The sequence below is a fragment of the Enhydra lutris genome, unplaced genomic scaffold (genome assembly GCF_002288905.1).
Source record: "Enhydra lutris kenyoni isolate GAN:26980312 unplaced genomic scaffold, ASM228890v2 scaffoldscaffold8, whole genome shotgun sequence".
NCBI classification, from domain to species: domain Eukaryota; kingdom Metazoa; phylum Chordata; class Mammalia; order Carnivora; family Mustelidae; genus Enhydra; species Enhydra lutris.
The window spans coordinates 12,035,215-12,050,285 of NW_019154092.1; positions in this window are offsets into that span (position 1 = coordinate 12,035,215).

The following is a 15,071-nucleotide window of genomic DNA, read 5'->3' on the forward strand; positions in this document are numbered from 1 at the left end:
TTAAAGATTTTATTTATTTATTTGACAGAGATCACAAGTAGGCAGAGAGGCCGGCAGAGAGAGAGGGGGAGGCAGGTTCCCTGCTGAGCAGAGAACCGGATACGGGGCTCGATCCCAGGACCCTGGGATCATGACGCGAGCCGAAGGCAGTCTTTAACCCACTGAGCCACCCAGGCGCTCCTCAATCCTCTTCTTAAGCATTAACTTGGCCACAAAATATTATTATCACTTTGTCATTTATAATATTAGTTTCTATAGGGAATGCTATTTTTTGATCTTCATTATGATCTGCAAAACCTAAAATAGAGTTAGGTGTGTCATGATGTCAGGATCCCTTGTAGCATATTTTTATACGTCCTGACCCTGACCCACAGACTTCATGAAGAACTTCCTAATTCAGAATTCACCTGAATGCTGCAAAATACCATTCATATGATTGAAAATTGACATAAATCCTAAAATTAGACAAGACAGACTAGATCAACTGTCCCAACTCCTCTTCCAGCCTCTCATAACTGCTTTCTTAGTATTCATTAAAATGTTCTTAAACATCACAAAGACCAAGTTGGCTATACTCATATTTTCACTCAAGTAATGGCTATTACTAATGACTACTTATAAAGTAAACACATTGAAATAGGCACAGACTGTAATTTACAAATGACCATTAATGTGATATTTAAAAAGCATTTTTGGTCATACAGTCACAAGGCAATTTACCAATCATTTATTTAATTCCAGTGGAAAGGCAGAAGTTACAGACTTAATTTGGATAAATAATTTGAAAGAAAGTATTTCCCCACTACAACATCTGTGGAGCATTGACCATCTATTAGGAATTATGGATTTATTTACTAGGTCTTTGGATTAAGGGCTACAACACAAAATACTAGTGAGTTTCATCTTTTGACTATTTAGAACTACTAACTATTTAAGATTATTTTATAATCAGTAAAAAAAACCTATAAAATATTTATTTCTATATTATGAAATGTAATGTAACATTAAGGTTTTTAGAAAAACATGTTGAATGTTAAATTCCTGAGTAGAGTTGATAATCTAATAAGAAGGGTGATCCTAATTACTTTTATATAAACAAGAATATGTCTGTGGAAGTAATTATGTGTTCAACATGAGTCACCCAGCTAATTATTTAACAGATTTTCTAAACATAACACAATTTAGACTTTTAAAAAAAATGTTGAAACAAATGTTATAAGGAAAATGGTAAATGAATAATTCAAAAGTAATAAATAATGGGGTCTCTTCTGAGAAAAGTCTGTGAACAGAGTGTCTCATACTAACCTGACAAACAGAATGCCTCTTATGGGATGCATTCTATCACACATACTGGGGACCCTCATAATACCCTTCTGTAGAATGAGGATGTATGGGAGGCCACAATAAGGCTTGAGACGAGTACCAAACCGGGCCCTGACTTGTGCCTCCTTTAAAGTCCGAATAACCTAACAAAAGGTTTAGGACGAGAAAAGTTGAGGAGCACTGAGAAAGGGTCTGTGCTATGTGTTGTGCGCTCCCCTACGTGACTTCCCATACGCTTGCTAAACAAATGAGAACAATTTGGTTGGGGTCATAAGTTCGTGGCTTGTCCTTGCTGCCCTAGTACAGCCTATAAATTACTTTCAGGTTTGCTGTATCAATACAGAACAATTGTACTGGCATCAGCCATTTGGCATCACGAGGTCTACTTATAGTCAATTGTGAAACTTATTATGGGAACTCGTGGTTGTTTAACTAGACACAGATGTATTGCTTCTCCTATTGTAATATCACTATATATATGGCCTTAATGCTTTGAATAAACTTAGAACTGTTGGACATCCTCCTCAATGCTCCTCCTGCCCCCATCTCTCTGCTTCTCGAGTTCTTTTCTTCATCCTCTTACCCTCACGTTCCTGGTCGATTTGTCGTGCCAGCCGCGACAAGGATGTATTCTCACAGAACTATCAACACAGAAGATACAGGTTCCCTAGAAAACCTGATGTTAGTCATGAGCTCTTTGCCTTGAAATGTATCCAGACACACATGTATACAAAATTTTGCATATAATTAACTCCTTTCAACAGTTCGTGGTCTCCTATTGGCTTAGTAGTCAACAGGAACACCTCTGCTTCAAGGAATGTGACAACTGCCTGTGGGAAAACAAGCATTTGATGATTATGAGAATGTAAATGTAACAATCCAAGTTCACAAACCTGTTTTTTTTTTTTTTAATAAAGACATTATCAGAAACAACCACCTGCCTATGCCAAATGAGTCACAGGTTAACAAACCACCCAAAGGATGCCAGCTGTGACACCGATGTCATAGGTAGCCCTCATAAATATTCACTGATGATGATTATTGAGAAATTGCTCCCTCAGGGAGTAGTGTTTTCACTTGACTTTGCTGGCACTGGACAAGTCTGGTAGGAGAAGACAAAATTTTTTTGTCTTCTAATTGACTCAACATTTGTGACCTCCTTACAAGCCTTTCAAAATGTAAACCAATCCTCAACACATCAATTAAGTTTGAAACACTCACATTTAAGAAAAAGCCATGAAAAGTTATTTCTTTTATATCTAAAAATTGGATAAAGTTAGGATGTTGAGATGTCTAGGTAATAATTTGCATTCATTAATTTCACATTTTATAAGAATGTTTACATGTTATATTGGACTACTATGTTCATATAATACTTCTGTAAATAATGTAGTAGAGGACCATTATCTCTTGCCATGAAAAGAAAAGACACAGATATGTCAAATGATCTGCTCAAGGTTATACAGTAAAAGTATGAGGCAGAGCTGAGATAATTATTTAGGTTTTCCTTTAATTCTCTCAGACATCCAGTTCATTATGCACATCAAATTAAGGAGCCACATTGATATACATTATGCAACCAGGAAGCTTTATTAAAAAAAATCTACACTAATAAAAGCAGATTTGCATATCGTCTGTGTTGTTTTTACTCTTATTTGGGAGAAAATACATATAATCTTTCATTAAGATAAAAAATTATGATAAGCATAAAAGACAAAATCAGCATGAAGATAGTTTTCCAAGTTTTTTTTTTTCCTTAAAGACTATCTGGCTAAAATGGAAAAGAAAGAAATGGTGATTTTATAAAAAAAAAAAAAAAAGAAAAGAAAGAAAGGTTTTGTGTGTGCTATCAGTGAAGTCTGTTACTAGGTTCATGGAAAGGTATCCAAGAATTCTCAATCCTCATGAAACCCTTTGTATTTATCATAAATTTCACTTTAGTTCTCTGTGAGACTTTTCTATTGCAATCATAGTTTATCAGTTTATGCAACAGAAAATTCCATTCTATAAATTGTATGTACTCCCTACAAACAGACTTTATCAACTAGGAAATGAGGAAGTTCAGGAAGCATAGAATTAGAATTCAGAGTCCTCTACTTTCTTTTAACTTTATAGACGTGTTCAAGGAGAACAATAACAGTAGTTCAGGGCAAAAATCTTTTGTTCAGCATTTCTTAAAGTGTTTTTTTTTTTTTGGAAGAAATGTACATTCACTTAGTACCCAATCTATCCAATATTGTTTGGGAAGACCTCCATGTTGGGCTTATTTTAGGTATAATGTGATGTGATTATGGGGCAGGGTTTCCCAAACAATAGAAGTATAGCTCATTCCTGAGTGATCATCTAAGCTTGTTTGGAAGAAGAAAAAAAGCAAGTTTCCATGTAATAATTAGAAAATGATAAATTACATCACATATTGGGCCACCATTATAAATAATAAGTTGAGAAAGGGAAATGCCTTTCAAATACTCTTGAGGGAGTCCTCTAAGAGGAGACCAGTTCATCCATAATGCAGTGAAAGTTTGGCCTGGTAAGAACACATTGGGTCTTAAATTGTGGCTAGCTTTGGAATTTAAAGCATTCATATTTTCTTTTAAAAATTTTTATTTTTAAAGAATATATTTTCTTTTAAGAAATTATTTGCTTAAGGCAACTTTTGAATATATTTTCTTTTAAAAAATTATTTCTTAAGGCAACTTTTGACTTAATTGAGAGAAAGTAATCTCTGAAAATATCACTGATTTGTATATGGTAGGTGTTGAGCTCCTATTGTGTACTGACACTCTTGTGGTTAGTGTTGGGGATGAGATGCAAAGAGGAATAATATGATTCCTGCTCATCAGCAAAGTATCTCATGGAAAAAAAAAGAGCTGTGTACATATTAATTACAGTATAATTTAGTAAGTGCTTTCACAGTGATAGAGATGCTCTGGGCACACAGAAGATAAATTGTTCAGAAGATGTGTGTCAAGGACAGCTTGATTTTTAAATATGAACAGTATTTGTCAGCATAGAAGATAAATGATTTAGTGGGGAGAAAGGGAATATCACATGCAAAGGCACAAAGGTATGAGAAAGTTTGCCATATTTGAGAAATGATACATCCATAATCATGGATAAGAAAGTGTCTCAGATGCAATAAGAAAATGTTTATGAAAGAAGGCAGAGAAAAGATTATGAAGAGCCGGGTATACAACACTGAGTTAGGAATTCATCCTGTAGGTGACAGAATTCGAGAAAAGTTGATCAGGAAACAGATGCTGTTCTGAGGTTGGGGAAAAGCAAAGGACTTTGCTAGAGGGTAAAAGATGGATTGGAGAGGGAAAATCTGAAGGTAAGTTATTTGGAAAGAATATATTTCAGTCATTCAGCCAAGATGTGAGGGCTTTGTCAAAGATATCTCAATAAAGCTGTTAATAGTTAATCAATTAATTAAAATGACTGATAAGGAAAGACATTAGCAGTGGAGGAAAAAGAAGAGATATCAGAAACATGTGATCACTAACTAAGCTTAGAAACTCAAAAACACCCATAATGTGGGGCGCCTGGGTGGCTCAGTGGGTTAAGCCGCTGCCTTCGGCTCAGGTCATGATCTCGGAGTCCTGGGATCAAGCCCCACTCGGGCTCTCTGCTCAGCAAGGAGCCTGCTTCCTCCTCTCTCTCTCTGCCTGCCTCTCTGCCTGCTTGTGATCTCTCTGTCAAATAAATAAATAAAATCTTAAAAAAAAAAACCCATAATGTGATACTGGAATTTCATCACTGAGATGGCAATAGTTATTCTTACTTGAATTACACAAACAGTCAAAACTTCTAATTTAAAACTAGCAATAAAAGAATTATTATGTCCCAACTAAGCTACTTAGACTATTAACATGAGTAAGATATAGAGTTAATTTAAATCAGACTCTATCTACTGATATTTTAAAATAGATGTAACTTACTTTAACTTTAGAATGGCATAAAAATGATGGAGGTCACATATAAAATTTGGTATCCCTGGAAGTTTCATTATTCAGAAGTGGTTTATAATTTTAACAACTTTTAAATTATTATCTTAACAGTTACAAATGTAAAAAGTTATTTTATCATTTCCTCTGATAATATTCAGCAGATTTAGGGGAAATAAACCCATTATGTATCTTTCTGTCAATCTATGAACAGTTGGAAATTTGTTTATTTAAGAGTTTACTTATTTTTTTTGAGAGAGAACACCATCAGGAGAGTGAGAGGGGAAGGGGAAGAAAGAGGGGGAGAGAGGAGGAGAAGAGGGGAGAGGGAGACTGGAGGGGGAGAGGGAGAAGCAGACTCCTTGCTGAGCAGGGAGCCTGACCCAGGCTTGATCCCAGGACCCTGAGATAAGGGGCTGAGCCACAGGCAGATGCTTAACCACCAAGGGACCCCAGCAGCTGAAAACTTTTATAATAACTGAAATAGTTCATTTTTGCAGGGTTTGGGAATAGCTATTTAGAATTTTTATCCAACAAACACCATGAAATAGGAATATCATTTATATGTATACTGAAAAAAATAGGGTTTGGGGGGTTTATGTTATGGTTTCATAGATTAGCAATGATTTTATTAAAAACAGTAGGCAAAATTGTAATCACTGAGGGACATTATTTATCTGAAAGGTCTTAACACTGTCTTGCGGGTGTAATCAAATGCTAATGGGAGACTACTAGCCACAGAAAACCCATGGTACATATCACTGAAGCAATTATATCCAATAAAATATATTTAAGAAAGATAAATGTAATATTCTGAATTTGGTGGCTACTTATAGAAGATAAAACCATCAAAAAAATGTAAATTATATGGATGGCTTTTTTGGTACTGTTTCTTTAAAAATTGTATTTGGGGGGCGCCTGGGTGGCTCAGTGGGTTAAGCCGCTGCCTTCGGCTCAGGTCATGATCTCAGGGTCCTGGGATCGAGTCCCGCGTCGGGCTCTCTGCTCCGCAGGGAGCCTGCTTCCCTCTCTCTCTCTCTGCCTGCCTCTCCGTCTACTTGTGATCTCTCTCTGTCAAATAAATAAATAAAAATCTTAAAAAAAAAAAATTGTATTTGGGTACATTAAAAATCAGTACCCTGTGGTATCAATTTGTGAGAATTTCCATATTATTCATAAAAAAATTATATTAATCACACAAAGTTAGACTCTGTTCAAAATTATTCAGTCAAGGCCAGCTTTAACTTTCAAACTTTTGTTTTTATTATGAATCAGTATATGTATTAGACAATATTCTCTGAAGAAACAGAAAAAATAGGATATATGTATATCACATATCACTCATATATATAGGTTATTATATATTATAATTCTATATTATATAATTAAATATATAATGTAAATATATTATATAATTATAAATTTATATTTTATATAAATTATTATATTTTAAAATTATATATAATATATATTGTTGACTCATGTGATATGGAGGCTAAGTTAAAAATCTGTAGAGCAGGCTGGTAGGTTGGAGATTTGGGTTTGTTGATGCTTCAGTCTTGACTCCAAAATTTGCAGGCTGGACACTCAGCTGAGGTTTCCGTATTGCAGTTTTGAGGCAGAATTATTTCTCTTCATCCTCCTCCTCTTCTTTTTTTCTTTCCAGTTTTATTAAGATATGATTGACTTTTGGTTACTACAGTAAGTTTAGTTAACATGTCTATTACCTTCAATAGTTAAAATTTTTCTGTGTGATAAGAATTTTCATGATCTACTCTATTAGCACCTTTCAAATATACAACACAGTTTTGTTAACTCTGGTTACCACACTGTACATCACATTGCCCAAACTTACTCATCTGATAACTGAAAGTGTGTACCCTTTTCACCCACTTCTTCCATTTCTAACAAAAACGTTTTTTGTTTCTGTGATTTTTTTTTTGACTACTCAGAACACACAGACACTGAGTTTAGACACATTTTTTTTAGATTCCACTTTCTACCTCTGAAAATATATCAGAAAAAAATAAAATTACTCTCTTGAAGAGATGTCTGCATCACTGTATTCACTGCAGAATTATTTATAGAATTGCTTCTTATTTAGAAAAGTGGAATTTTTGCTTTTAAGAATTTTAACTGAATAAATGAGACCCTTCCATATTATGGAGGATCATCTGCTTTTCAAAGCCTACTGACTTTAATGTTAGTGATATCTAAATAATATTTTCACAAGAACATCTGGATTTGTATTAGATTGGGCACTATAGCTCTAATCAAGTTGACACATCAAATTAACCATCAGAGTAGGTAAATTAAAAACAAATTTTTATTTTGTGTATGAGGGAGAAAGTTTTGTTTAAATTCTCTACATAAGGATTTTTGAGTTTTAGTTTGCTATAAAAATAGTCTCTTTGAATGTTCAATGTGAATTCTATTGAACTGTTTTGAATCATTCAAATTTCATTTGAAAGAAACATTTTAAATTTGTTTTCTAAAATCAGAAAAAAAAAACTTCCTGTAGACTTTAGTAGAGACTCTTAGATATTTCTTTAACTTTAAAATGAAAATATGATGGTTCATTTAGTTAACACATATTACCTGTAATAATTTTAGTGATAATTGCATGTACTAATGGATCAATATAACCACCTCATATGCATGCATCATATATATGGTATGTTATATTCACCTTCCTCAATGTTAATGTTGTGTTTCAAAATGATAGAGTTAAAAGCAGATTTGCCAGGAACATCTTCATAATTAGAGGGAGGAGAAAGGGGAATGGGATTTACTATGGAGCATACTATTTTTAGGTACTTTACACATGCTGACTCACTTAAATTTTAAATCTCATTATATTAGCCCTACCTTACAGATAGAGAAATGGCAACAGGGAGATTAAGCAACCAATTCACATCACATGTTTAATATGTGATCAAGCTAGAATTCAAATGTTTGCTTATATGACTGTTTTACAAGAATGTGTCTCAAAGTAGGATTCTTAGATTAACTTTTAAAAAATAGGAAGTTAAAAACATTTCTCATTTGCATATCCAAGTAGCATGAGTATGCTCCATACCAAGTATGGCTTTGTTCTGGTGGTTATCAGCTCTGCCTGCCTACCTTTTGGCCTTAGTACTTTGGAGGGTATCATCTGGTCTCATCTGATCAGAAGAGCTGGAAACAACTCCAGAAAGCTATATAGTCCATTAGTTCTCAAGCTGACTTGAACAATACTATCAAACAAATGTACTTAAGAGACATATACAAAACATTGTATTCAACAGCAGCATAAAATTATAGTCATCAAAACAGTATGAAAATGTCATAAAAACAGAGGCTAGTGGAAAAAATTAGAAAGCCCAGAAATAAACCCAAGCGTATATGGTCAACTAATACTTTACAAGGAAGCCAAGAGTAATCAATGTTGAAAAGAGAGCCTCTTCCATAAATGATCCTGGGATAATTGGACATTCACATGTAGAAGAATAAAACTGGACCCATACAAAATATTAACTCAAAATGGACTAAATAATTCCTGGGTCTGTTGAAATATTTATCTTCAACTTTACTGACTGTGACTGAAATATCTTCCAAAGTTCTACCAGTCACATCAGCCATGGAGGAGTGTCCCCTTTGCTACATATTCTTTCAACAACTGACACTTTAAAAGACATAGTTTTTTGTTTCTTTGTTTTACTCATGTGAGTTTAAAATGGTACCACTCTCACTTTGTCATAATTATACATAACAGTAAGCATTTTTCTGTTATTGTTTGGGGCTTTTATTTATCTGTAAATTTATACCTCTTACTCATTTTTCTTATTGCCTTAAATATATACATCATGAATAGTAGCACTTTTTCTGATTAATGTGGAGCAAATCTTCTAGTTTTTTTTTTGTCTTGTTCTTGACCCTATTAAATATCACCTTTAATGAACTGAATGTTATAAATTATACAGCTGAATTTAGCTATTCCTTTATAATTTGTTCTTGTTAGATATTAGTTAAGAAATTCTTTACTCACCCCAGTTTATATAAAATAGTCTCACCTTTTTTCTATATGCTTTAAGCCCTGCTATTCATAAAATGTAATCCACCTGAAATTTGTGTCCATGTACAATTTGGTGCAGAGACTTCTATTTATCCCTGCTTTCCATATGGATAATCTACTGCCCAGAAATATTAAAAAATGTCCTCCTTTTTCCATGATTGACCATGATAGCACTGAAATGGGATAGGTTTTAATTTGTGCATGGATTAATTTTAGACTCTTGTCTGTACAGTTTGGTCATTTGTCTATTTCTGCACTTATACTACATGATGGTATAAAAAGGCTCATCTTGTTGTAGGACAAATATCTCACTTCATTCTCTTTCAAGAGTGTTTTTATACTTTCATACTTTATGACAATTTACCCTTTTATATACATCTTAGAAACAGCTTATTAAATTACACAAACTATCCTATTAGAGTTTTGTTTGAAACTGCTTTGAACTTATGGATTATTTTATGTAAGTCTATATTATTTTAATAGCAAATCTTCTTGTGCATAAATCTGTGCATGTATCTCTGAAGTCCATCTGGTCCAGTGTGTCATTCAAAGCCTTGTTTCCTTGTTGATCTTCTGCTTAGATGATCTGTCCATTGCTGTAAGTGGGGTGTTAAAGTCCCCTACTATTTTTGTATTATTATCAATGTGTTTCCTTAATTTTGTTATTAATTGGTTTATATTATTGCTGCTCCCAAGTTAGGAGCATAAATATTTACAATTGCTAGATCTTCTTGTTGGATAAACTGTTTTATTATGATATAGTGTCCTTCTTCACCTCTTATTATAGTCTTTGTTTTAAAATTTAGTTTGATATGAGGATTGCTACCCCTACATTTTTTAAATGTCCATTAGCATGATAAATGGTTCTCCACCCCCTTACTTTCAATCTGGAGGTGTTTTGGGGTCTAAAATGAATCTCTTGTAGACAACGTATGGACAGGTCTTGCTTTTTTATCCATCTGATACCCTGTGTCTTTTGATTGGAACATTTAGCTCATTCGCATTCAGAGTAACTATTGAAAGATATCTTGGCTGTATGTTTTTTCATTTAGTACCCTAAATATATCATGCCAGTCCTTTCTGGCCTGCCAGGTCTCTGTGGATAGGTCTGCTGTCAGTGTCATGTTCCTATCTCTATAGGTTAAGGAGTTCATGTCTCCAGCTGCTTTCAGGATTTTCCCTTTATCACTGACATTTGCAAGTTTCACTATTATATGTCAGGGTGTTAATCTATTTTTATTGATTTTTGAGGAGGATTCTCTGTGCCTTTTGGACTTGAATGCCTGTTTCCTTCCCCAAATTAGGGAAGTTCTCAGCCATAATTTGCTCAAGTATACCCTCTGTCCCCCCCTCTTCCTCTGGGATCCCAGTAATTATAATATTGTTTCACTTTATAGTATCAATGGTTTCTCGAATCCTCCCCTCATGATCCAGTAGTTTTCTTTCTTTTCCTCAGCTTCGTTACTTTCTATCATTTTGTCATCTATGTTACTGACTCTCTCTTCTGTCTCATTTACCTTAGCCATTAGAATGTCCATTTTAGATTGCATCTCTCTTAAAGCATTTTTAATTTTGGCCTGATTAGAATTTAGGTTTTTTTCTGCACTAAGGGATTCTTTAGTGTCTTTTATGATTTTTTCAAGCCCAGATAATATCTTTATAATTATCATTCTGAATTCTAGGTCCAATATGTTACTTATATCCATATGGATTAAATCTATGGCAGAGAGTGTTACCTCTGGTTCTTTCTTTTCTTGTGAATTTCTACTTCCAGTCATTTTGTCCAGAAAAGAACATATGAATGAGAGAATAAAATAAAAAATATCTACCATGACCCCAGCAAAATATATACTATAGAAACCTAAAGAGATCAGAAATCAAAAAAGAAAAAAAGGGGGTGGAGGGAAGAGAACAGAATCTCCCAGGTGACAAAACAAGGTGATCCTGGGTGTATTTTGGTCTGTTTGTTAGAAGACACTAGGTCCCAAAATTGTAAGGAAAAAAAAAACTTAACATGTATACAAAAATAAAATTGAGTACAGTGAAAGGAAGCAAAAAATGAAGGATATTTCTATAAAATGTAAATGGAAAAATGAAAATTAAAAGATGTAAAAGAGTTGATAAAATAAGAAACCAGTTGAAAAGGGGGAAAAAAAGAAAGAAATTTTTGAACTGAAAGAGTAAGGAGTCATGAGAAAAAACTTTGAATTTTATATACTATTTTGCTCAACACAGGAGTTTTTCAGTTTTGTATGATCCATAAACTTGGTATTAGCCCGATGTTCCTGCTGGTCTTCTGGGGGAGGGCCCTGTTGCACTGATTCTCAAGCATCTTTGCCTGGGCAGAACTGACTGCCTCTTGCCAGGGGGGCTGATCTCAGTGTAGGCTGTTTTAGGTTGTTCCATGTGACTTTTGTTCCCTGAAGGCTTTCTGTGCTGCTTTAGAAGATGAAAAAAATAAAAAGGTGGCACCCCTATTTCTAGCCCAAGAGCTGAAAGATTGTGACCCCCATTCTTCAGTGCACCCTCAAGGAAGAGCAGTCAACCACATTTGTGTGTGCCAAAGCCTGCAGACTCCTATGGTGTGCACCCACACCAATCCTCCCAGGTATCTCACCATGATTCTGCCACTTGCTGGCCCCCTGATTTTGGAGGAATCTACAGATCATGGGAGCACCCATGCCACTCCTCCCAGGTAAAAGAAGTTGATCTCTCCCAGTTCTCCCATTTGCGGTGCCCCTGCTCAGAGTGGTCTCCCAAATTGTGCCATGGTTCATTGTTTATGGCAACACCTAGCTGAGATTCCCACTCCCAGGCTCACAGATGTAGCCAGCTTTTGCACTCCAATGCTTGGGAACTTGGCCGCTTCAGGTACCTCCATTCTTTCTGTGGCCCCAGGGATCTTGAGACCACACTGTCCCATGGAGGATTCAGTCCCACTTCCCCACCTGAGCACCTGGCAGGCAGGGACATCCCTCACCAGAGCAGATTTCTAAAAGTGCTGATTTTGCTTTCTGCTGCTATATCACTTTCCAGTAGCTGGCTTATGGAGGCTCCATCCTCCCATGGTTTATCTTCCAATATATTCCCCCAGATTCATGTCTCCACATCTCCTACCTTGCAAAAAGTGATCATTTTTCTATTTGTATAATTGCTGTGATTCTTTTCTTAGATTTCAGGTTGAATTCAGAGATGTTCAGAATGATTTGATTTCAGGGGACCAGATGAAATGAGGATCCCTCACTCTTCTACCTTCTTTCCTCCTCTCTAATATAAGTATTTCTTAATCTATGCTCTGTCCCCCTTTTCCCCCTTGCAATATATCTACCGAAGATCTTGAGCTGTTTGACCCTTAATTTTTTCTACAGTCTGGATGTTATTGGACAATTCTTTTATAAATATCAATTAGATCCAGTTAGTTGATGGCATTATTCAGTGCTTCTAAATATTTGCTGAATTTCTGACTACCTATCACTTAAAAAGAAATGTTAAAGTCTTTAACTACAATTGATTTATTTGTTTTGACTAGTTTTGTCAGATTTGGCTTCATGTATCTCAAATCTGTTATTAGGTGTTATGTACATTTAAATTTGCTATGCTTTCTTGGTGAATAGACCCTTTTATGCTTATGTAAGTTATCACTTGGTCATTCATAATTTTTGTTGTTGAAGTCTGCTTGTCTGTTAATATATAATTACTTGAGTTTTCTTTTTTCCCTTTTGTGGTAAAATATACATAATATAAAATTTGTTATTTTAACTATTTTTAAGTATACAATCCAGTGGCACTAAGTATATTCATACTGTTGTGCAACTACCATCAACTATCCATCTTTAGAATTTTTTCCTGCCCCAGTTTTATATCTGAAACTTTGTAACCATTAAATAATAACTCCCCATTCTCTGCTCTCCTCAGTTCCTGGTAAGTTCAATTATATCTTCTGTCTCTATGAAATAATAGCTTTCTATCTCTATAAATTGACTATTATTGGTAACTTACTAACGTGGGATGGTTTGTCCTTTTATGTCTGGCTTTTTAAAATTAGCATAAAGTTCATTTATGTTGTAGCATATATCAGAATTCCATTCCTCTTTAAGGCTAAAAAATAAGCCATTGTATGTATACATTGCATTCTACATTTTGTTTATCCATTTCTTTGTTAATGGAAATTTGGTTTGTTTCCACTTTGTGGCTATTGTAAATAATGCTGCTATGAACAAAAGTGTATAAAAATATGTTAGAGCTCCTTTCAGTTTTTCAGTATATATTTTCAGGTAAAATTGCTGAATCATAAGGTAATTCTATGTTTAATTTTTTGAGGAACTACCATACCATTTTCCATATTAGTTTTACCATTTTATTTTCCCACCACCACTGTACAAATTTTCCAATTTCTTTAAATGTTACTATATATATATATATATATATATATAATGACATGTATATGCTGTTTAATTGTGTGTGTGTGTGTGTGTGTGTGTGTGAGAGAGAGAGAGAGAGAGACAGAGAGATGGTTTCTCATTGTGATTTTGTTTTCTATTTCCCTGATGACTAGTGATGTTATATATCTTTTTATGTGCTTATTAGCCATTCGTGTATCTTCTTGGGAGAAATGTTTATTCAAGTCATTTGTACATTTTAATTTTTTTTTAGTTATATGAGTTTCTATAAATTCTGGGCATTAATCCATTATCAGATATATGCTTTGCAAATATTTTCTCTCTCTTTGTGATTGATTTGTCTTTTCACTATGTTATTAGTGGCCTTTGAAGCATAAAAACTTTTAATTTTCATTAAGTCCAATTTATCTATTTTTTTCTTCTGTTGACTGTGCTTTTGTTGTTATACCCAAGAAATATTGCAAAATTCAATGTTATGAAGATTTTCTCCTGTTTTCTTCTAAATGTTTCATAGTTTTAGCTGTTACATTTAGATATTTGATTCACTTGGAGTTAATTTTGTATGTTATAAGGAAAGTGTGCAGTTTCACTTTTTTGAATGTGTATATACACTTTTCCCTGCATCATTTGTTGGATTCTTATTTCCTCATTAAGTGGTTTAACATCCTTGTCAAAAATCAATATACACAGACCATATACACAGAGGTTTATTTTTCTGGCTCTCTACTCTGTTCCATTGGTCTATATATCTGTCTATGTGTCAGTACAACATTGCTTTGATGATTCTAACTTTGTAGTAAGTTTTACACAGAAGTGTGAATTCTCCAACTTTGTCTTTCTTTTGCAAAAATTGTTTTGGCTATTTGGTGAGGCTTTAAATATCATAAAAATTTTAGATTAGATTTTTCATTTTTTAATTTAATTTTTTTAAATTGAGGAATAACTGGGACTGGGTAGAAGTTGATGGAGTAGTAGGAGGACCCTAGGGCTTGCCTCATCCCTTGAAGATGGCTAGATAAATATCAAATCATTCTGAACTCCAGGAATTTGGCCTAAGGACTGACAGGAAAAAACTGCCCAACTAGAGGGAGAGAAGAACTTGGAAGGTAGGTGTGGATACATGCTTTGGGAAAAGGACTTGTGGGTGCTGTGGAGGGGAGGGAGACTTGATCACAGAGAGAGGAGGAAGAGAGAGAAAAAAAGAGAGAGAGAAGAGTACACGGGATTGCACAAGATAAACAGTTCCCCAAAGCCATTGGTAGGGAAAATGAGAGGGACTGATTATCATGAATTTTTACAACCAGCAGAGCTCAAAGACTGGAGTTTTAGAGGTCTGCACCATGACAA